Here is a 7,114-nt window from a genome sequence, read left to right as displayed (position 1 = left end):
TATTTGTGGGCATTCTTCTACTATTGTTAACCTGGCTTAATTACCTCTCGATTTTAATGGAGTTCGAGGGTTTTTTAGGACAATAACTTTCGGACTTGTAAAAATAGGACACTAATTTTTTTTAAGAGTAAAATAGGACACTAATTAATAAGTATTGCATCCGCAGGACATTTTTCGGCCAATTATAAGCCGAGAAATGTCCTATTTTTACGACGCTTATTAATTAGTGTCCTATTTTTACTCTAAAAAAAATTAGTGTCCTATTTTTACAAATTCGAAAGTTTTTGTCCTAATTTTCAAATCAACATAAGTTATTGACCTAAAAAATCCTCTGACTCATTTTAATGCCTTAAACCAAACTCTATAGTTATTCATGACGCTGTAAACAAACCAAACTATTTGTGAGCTATTCGGAGCTCGATTTGATAAAAAAACTCATCAATTAAACGAATCATGTTTAAGCGTGGTAGTATTCGGTTCGATCTCTCGTGAACTAGCTCGTTAAGCAGTTTAGTTTGAAAATATAAAATTATTAGTAGTTACAACTTAATAATTTAATATTTTATTGACCCGACTAAACTCATGAGGTTCGAAGTATTCAGTTTAGCTCGAGTACACCCCTAACTTATATCCATGCAGACAATGTCTCTTTCTCTCACACACACTAGTGTTTTGTACATAAGAAAACGGATACGGTATTAAATAAATTGGGAGTATTTTATCACAAATAGTAGTATATGGTAGTAATTGATAATGATGAAATTGATGAAGACATTTGCATTATATACACGAAAGGAACAGATGAAAAAAATATATGGTCCAGTTATTCTGGGGCATGAATATTGAATGAGTTCACGTTGTGGAAGAGCAGTTTTCATTCTGTCAATTTCTTTTATGTTAATTATTTGTCTCAATTCTGGGAAGGTGCATTCAGTGCACAACCCAAAACTTACATAGCTTTCAGTGGACATGTTTTTGTTTTGAGTTTCAACAGCTTGTCCGAAATATCTCATCCAAAATATTGAATAATACATGCACACTTTTAGGGTGCGTTCTATTTGGTTTATAAATTTATCAAGAGAGAATGAAGGGTAACAAAAAATTCTCTTTCTAAATACCTTATTTCTTTTCCCTTATTTCCTATATAAAAAGAGAATTTCATCATTTCTCATTCATTCTTTCACTCCAAGGAGAGATAATATTATCCCTCCATTTTTGGTGTGATAATATTATCCATCCTCGAAATGAAAATGATGGAATTTTATTTTGTAGGAAATGAAGGAAAAAAATGAGACATTTAAATGGAGAATTTTTTTTGTTTCTATAAAAGAGAATTTTACTATTTTTAAGTTCTTCTTTTCACTTCAAGAAAGGATAATATTATCACTCTATTTTTGTTTTGGAGGCTTTAAGGCGATGAGTCAATTAAGTGTCGATTGATTTTGATGAGTTGCTAAGGGACATTGAACATTGTAGCTTTCGTTTGGTCATAGTCTACACCAGAAAGTGAAAAAGTTTGAAAACTCAGCACCACTAACCTTAATTAATTAGCTTAATTATATATTAATCAAATTAATAGGCTCTAGTTTTCTTAATGCTATAATACATATATCATATTATGATATGAATACATATTATAAAGAAATTTTGCAACATAACAATCAAACTACTAGTACAAAGACTAGACTATACATTTCTACATAAATTGGAAAAATTACTCAAACCTTGACGAGAATCGACTTAAAAATGTCTCACTAAAGGAACTTTAATGCCTCAAATTTATCAGAAACCAATACTTATAAGCCTACAAAAGGCTGCGCTTTTGAAATAGCCATTTTCAAGAAGGAAACATAATATTTGTTGGCCACTAATTGAAAAAACACAAAATCTAACCATTTATTACGTGTTAAGACTATTTTGCCCTTAATTAGGGCGGACCGGATTCGGGTTTGCGCGCGAGTTAGGCACATATGACACTATTTAGTGCCAAAAATACCAACTGGAAAAAAAAAATCTAAGTAAATTTGTACTTTTGGCACTATTAGTGCCAATAGTGCCATGCACGAATGGTACTAGTGACCATAAGAGTGAGTATATGGCACTAATGACATTAATATGATCATAAGTATCATTCGTGCAACACTACATAAAAGAGAGTATATGGCACTAATATGGCCATAAGGACCATTCGTGCAGCGCCCTAAATGGAGAATCTAAATCCTAAATGGATAATTTAAATCCTAAAAAGGGGAATCTAAACTCTAAATGGATAATCTAAACCCTATGGTGAAGTGTTCCAAATGATCATATAATTATACCCATCTATATAAGACAAGACAGTGTATCAACACAAGTATATGACACTAATGACACTAATATAGGGTTGTAAATGAATCGAATATTTTAGTTCGATTCGAGATTCGATTCGAAATTGCCCTATTCGTATTCGAAATTATTCGATTCGTATTCGATAACAGATATTCGATTCGATTCGATTATTATTCAAATACGAATATGAAATTATGATATTCGATTCGATATTCGTAGAAATTCGATTCGATATTTATATATATAAATATATATTTATACATATTATATAATATTTTAATTATAATTTTATAATATCTAACTTCTAATTGTAACACTCCTTTCAAAAAAAATATCTAATTCTAACCCTAATTATATATATATATATATATATATAATATTATATTTTAATTATAATTTTTATAATAGTAACTTTTTAACCCTTCTTAAAAAAAATAAAAAAATCTAACCCTAATTCTAAATCTGAAAAAAAAAAACCTTCTCTCTTTCTTCTCCACGCACGCCGCGCCTGCAGGCTGCATCTCTTCTCCGCCGCGGCGCTGCCCGTCGCCACTCGCCAGCAGCTAACATCGCTCGTCCCCAGTCGCCAGCACCCCGCCGCGGCGTCGCCTCTCCTCCGTCTGCCGTCTGCTATGGCTCGTCGCCCGCCGCCAGTCGCCAGTACCCCGCCGCGGCGTCGCCCTCTCCTCCATCTGCCGTCTGCTAGCATGTTAGATTTTGTCGTTTAACAAAGCTCAATTGCTCGATGATGTGATCATCCAATCTTGTTGCTGCATTTTTTATTTTGATGGAGTTTTTTGAGTTATTGCAAGAACACAGATGTTACATACATGTTGGAGTTTTATTTTGTTGGAGTTTTTTGAATTATTGCAAGAACGCAGATCTGGCTCAGATGCCTTGCTATAGTTATTGGGCATATCCATATTTCCGCCATGTATTAATATGAGCTCTAAATCAAAATACTAGAAATATGATATGTTTGTGAACTATACGAATGTCTTAGCAATAATAATTTGATATCCTAATTTGATTCTCAATCTTGCAACTTTGCTATATATTTAATTAATACTCTTATTATGCATAAAACAAAATAGGACAATAGTTGCTTAGCTAAAACGCATACAACAAATGAGAAATGTACATGTTAGTTGTCAAATATCTAGTGAGATGTATTATAAGTGGTGTACTTCGGCTTAAGATTTAATTTCCTTTACTGTTAGTATGATACATGTTAGTTGTCAAATATCTAGTGAGATGTATTATAAGTGGTCAGTACTTCGGCTTAAGATTTAATTTCCTTTACTGTTAGTATGAATTTCGATGGTTGTAAATGTGAAATTAGATTTACTGTAACTGTGAGAAGTCTTCGGCTTATTTAATATTTTTGCAGGAAGATGGATGCTCCAAGTAGAGCATACACCTCAAGAAGATTAGATTAGAGAGAAAGAGCATGAAGTGGAGTGATCAATATGATGATAAAGGTGATGATACAAGAGAGAGCGGTGATGAGGAAAAAGATAAGTGATAATGGTGATGAGGAGAAAGATAAGGAGGAAGGTAATAATGGTGAAGATGATAAAGATGGAGATAAGGAAGAAGATAGAGGCGTGGAATCATCAAATGAGCTTTTTTGATCTATTTTTTATTAGGTAGATGTATTGAAATATATCATTATATTTTTTAGATTATTATTTCACATATTTTTTTCTTTACAATTTCGAATCGAATCGAATAGACGGAAAAATGAATCGAATATTCGAATCAAATATTCGATTTTTTTAATTTAAAGTCATTTAAGAAAACGAATCGAATACACGAATCGAAGCGAATAATTTAAAAATCAATTCGAATCGAATATCGAATCGCATTTTGTATTCGAAACCTAAACGAATACCGAATCGAATATACGAATTATTTCACGAATACGAATCGAATATTGAGATATTCGTCAGTATTCGATTCGGTTACAACCCTACACTAATATGGTCATTAGTACCATTCGTGCATGGTACTATTGGCACTAATAGTGCCAAGTGTACCAATTTACTTAGATATTTTCTTTCTTTTTTCAGTTGGCACATATGGCACTAATAGTGCCATATGTGCCTAATAAGGGCAAAACAATCCTAAAGCGTAAAAAATTGCTAGATTTTGTATTTTTTCAATTAGTGGCCAAATATTGTGTTTTATTCCTCAAAATGACCAAGAACTCCAATATATACGTTTATATTACTCATATAAATATTAAGGAAATAAATAGATGCTATTTAAATTAAATTATTAAATATCTCGTCATTAGGGTTCTTATAACGATGGATATAACATGCAAATCAAGATTTATATAACAATTGTACCATTTGTTTTCTTTATTTGGGGAATGGGGATTATAGGATACGTATCTTGGTCACTCACCCTTATAATAAAGGGGAGGAATACAATTGAATAACAATGGAAAATAGTATATATCAAAACAAATAAAATTTATAATGCATACTAAATTGCAAAACTATACTTTAAAATTAATATAAGTAAATAGTATATTATATTTATATGGTCAAATTTTATTTGCAAACTGTTATAATAGTAATAAATTAATTAATATGCTGAAAAATAAATCCAAAACTATCTTCTCTTTCATATTCTCTATTAATTAATACTAAAGTAAACGTTCCCTTTCTGTCTGCGAATGAAAACCTTCATTAGTATATGTATTTTGATTAATGCTAAAACGATAAAATTAATCATGAGTTGACTACGCGAACAAATGATTAAAAATATTCAAAGTTTAAGAATATATCTATCACCAGCTGCCAAATTACGATAGCTTAATTATTATATATTTATTTCCATAAAATCATGCATATGTATACGTACCGAAAAAATAACTACTTAATCAGCTGGCAACCACATATATATAATTATTTTTCTTTTGTCTTCTTGAAACATGGCAAACATATATGATGGTCAGTTGGTACTTGGTAGACTATAGCGATTAGTTTTTAAATAAAAGGTAATGATTCGAACCTCGTTAATATTTTTAATGTGTTAATAGGGGAATCTACCCACTTCCATAATATGTCTATGAAAAATACCCACCTCCTTGTAAAAAAATCGAAAAGTGTACTTGATGGTGATGACTTGCTTAATTTTTTGTGTAAAAGTTGATGATGATCATGAAAATTGTGTAAGAGTTGTGTAAGATGGGTAGTTAAAATTGGTACACGAGAAAATGTCGACTCACGTCACTTTCATGCATTATAAGATTTAATAGATTTGAAAATTTTGAATAAATTAAGGGACGTTTGTGTGTTACAAACATTAATACGAAGGCCAAAAAATTCACGATTATGTCAATTCTTAAGCAATTTTTTTTTTTGAAACGAATGAACCACGTAACCGCCAGTAATTCGTATCCGGCAGCAGTAGCCGCTCACTTTTGTGACCGGCGGCTACTATTTGGCGGATACGAATTACTGGCGGGTACTTGGGTTATTCGCTTCAAAAAAAAATTGTTCACTATTAACATGATTGTGAATTTTTATCCTTCGTGAATTTTTATTGTTGCATATGTACCGTTATTTTTAGATTTTTATTTAATTTTACAAGGGGAAATATGAGAGATAGTGAAATATTTACAGTACAAGAAGTACACATGGATGGGAAATATGAGAGATAGTGAATCTGCCAAAATTTGGATTATAGTGGGGGGTAATAACACTCACTTTATGCATGATTTGATTGCACATAAAATAATAAGAAATTATATACCAATTATTTGGAAATTCATATATTCGGAAATGAAATAATATTCTATAGCCAAAGAGTAAAGTACCCACCATAAAATTGTTTTTCGGCATCAGTAGCCGCGTAAAAAAAAAAAGAGGGTGGCTACTAGCTCTTTTGAACGCTTTTCTGGCGGGTATTGGGTTTGTTAGGCAGAAAATATTGTTTTGTGTCAAAATATGTATAATGTTTTAATTTTTCGACTTGTTATGAATGTTTCAATATAACATACGCATTCCTCTTTTGTATTTGTTGTTTTTTTTTTGTTAATGTTTTAGTAAAAAATTAAAAGTACATACTGAGAAGGTGACTCTGCAAAATTTTTGGTTGTAGTGGGGCATTAATGCTCATTTTATGCATGCGTGAGGTGACATGCAATTATAGATTGAATTGTACTGAATGAACACTACACTTCACGTGAACTTGTACTAAGAAATCAAGTTTAGTCCTTATAAGGTTGCATTTGTGAATGAGCAAAACACAAATTGAAATACTCACCCTGAATTTTAGAAAAGAAATTTAAGAATATATACCCTAAAGATTTGAGTGGTTTTGTGCGAGAGCAGACAATTTGTGTTGAATTGCAGTCTGAAAAAGTGATTCTCCTGTATTGTTTGTATAAATTATAGTTTGCATGGTTAATCGTTTGTTGTTTTTAACGTTGAGAGCCTGTTTTACGTTATTTTAATGAATTTATTTATTATCTGAAATTTAAAACCATGTTAGAGAAATATTAAACCTGTTTCTAATATAATTGAATGTTTTGAACACAAAAAATGAAGTACCCGCCAGAATTTCATTAGCCGACGACAATAGCCGCCGACCCCACAAGGTCAGCGGCTACTGGCGACGGCTAACAATATTCTGGCGGCTACTCATTTTTCGTGCTATTGTGATGTTTTGAACTTTTTAAGCGTATTTTTAATACTATATTTATGTGATTTTATAGATGGAATTCGTGAGATACATATATGTGAGATACAACGGAGTCGTCGATGGTATA

At 31.5% G+C, this 7,114-nt stretch overlaps 1 long non-coding RNA gene across 1 annotated transcript; it reads left to right on the top strand.

The window, feature by feature from the left end:
* Window positions 1–2,665: 2,665 nt before the first annotated feature.
* LOC130987138 (uncharacterized) lies at window positions 2,666–4,028 on the top strand. Its single transcript, XR_009089584.1, has 2 exons — window positions 2,666–3,037; window positions 3,719–4,028. It is a non-coding gene; the product is annotated as an uncharacterized LOC130987138 (long non-coding RNA).
* Window positions 4,029–7,114: the final 3,086 nt, after the last annotated feature.

Source organism: Salvia miltiorrhiza, chromosome 5 (assembly GCF_028751815.1).
Source record: "Salvia miltiorrhiza cultivar Shanhuang (shh) chromosome 5, IMPLAD_Smil_shh, whole genome shotgun sequence".
Taxonomy (NCBI): Eukaryota; Viridiplantae; Streptophyta; class Magnoliopsida; order Lamiales; family Lamiaceae; genus Salvia; species Salvia miltiorrhiza.
The sequence above is the reverse complement of the archived record's forward strand: the minus strand, read 5'-3'. Positions and strand labels throughout refer to the sequence as shown.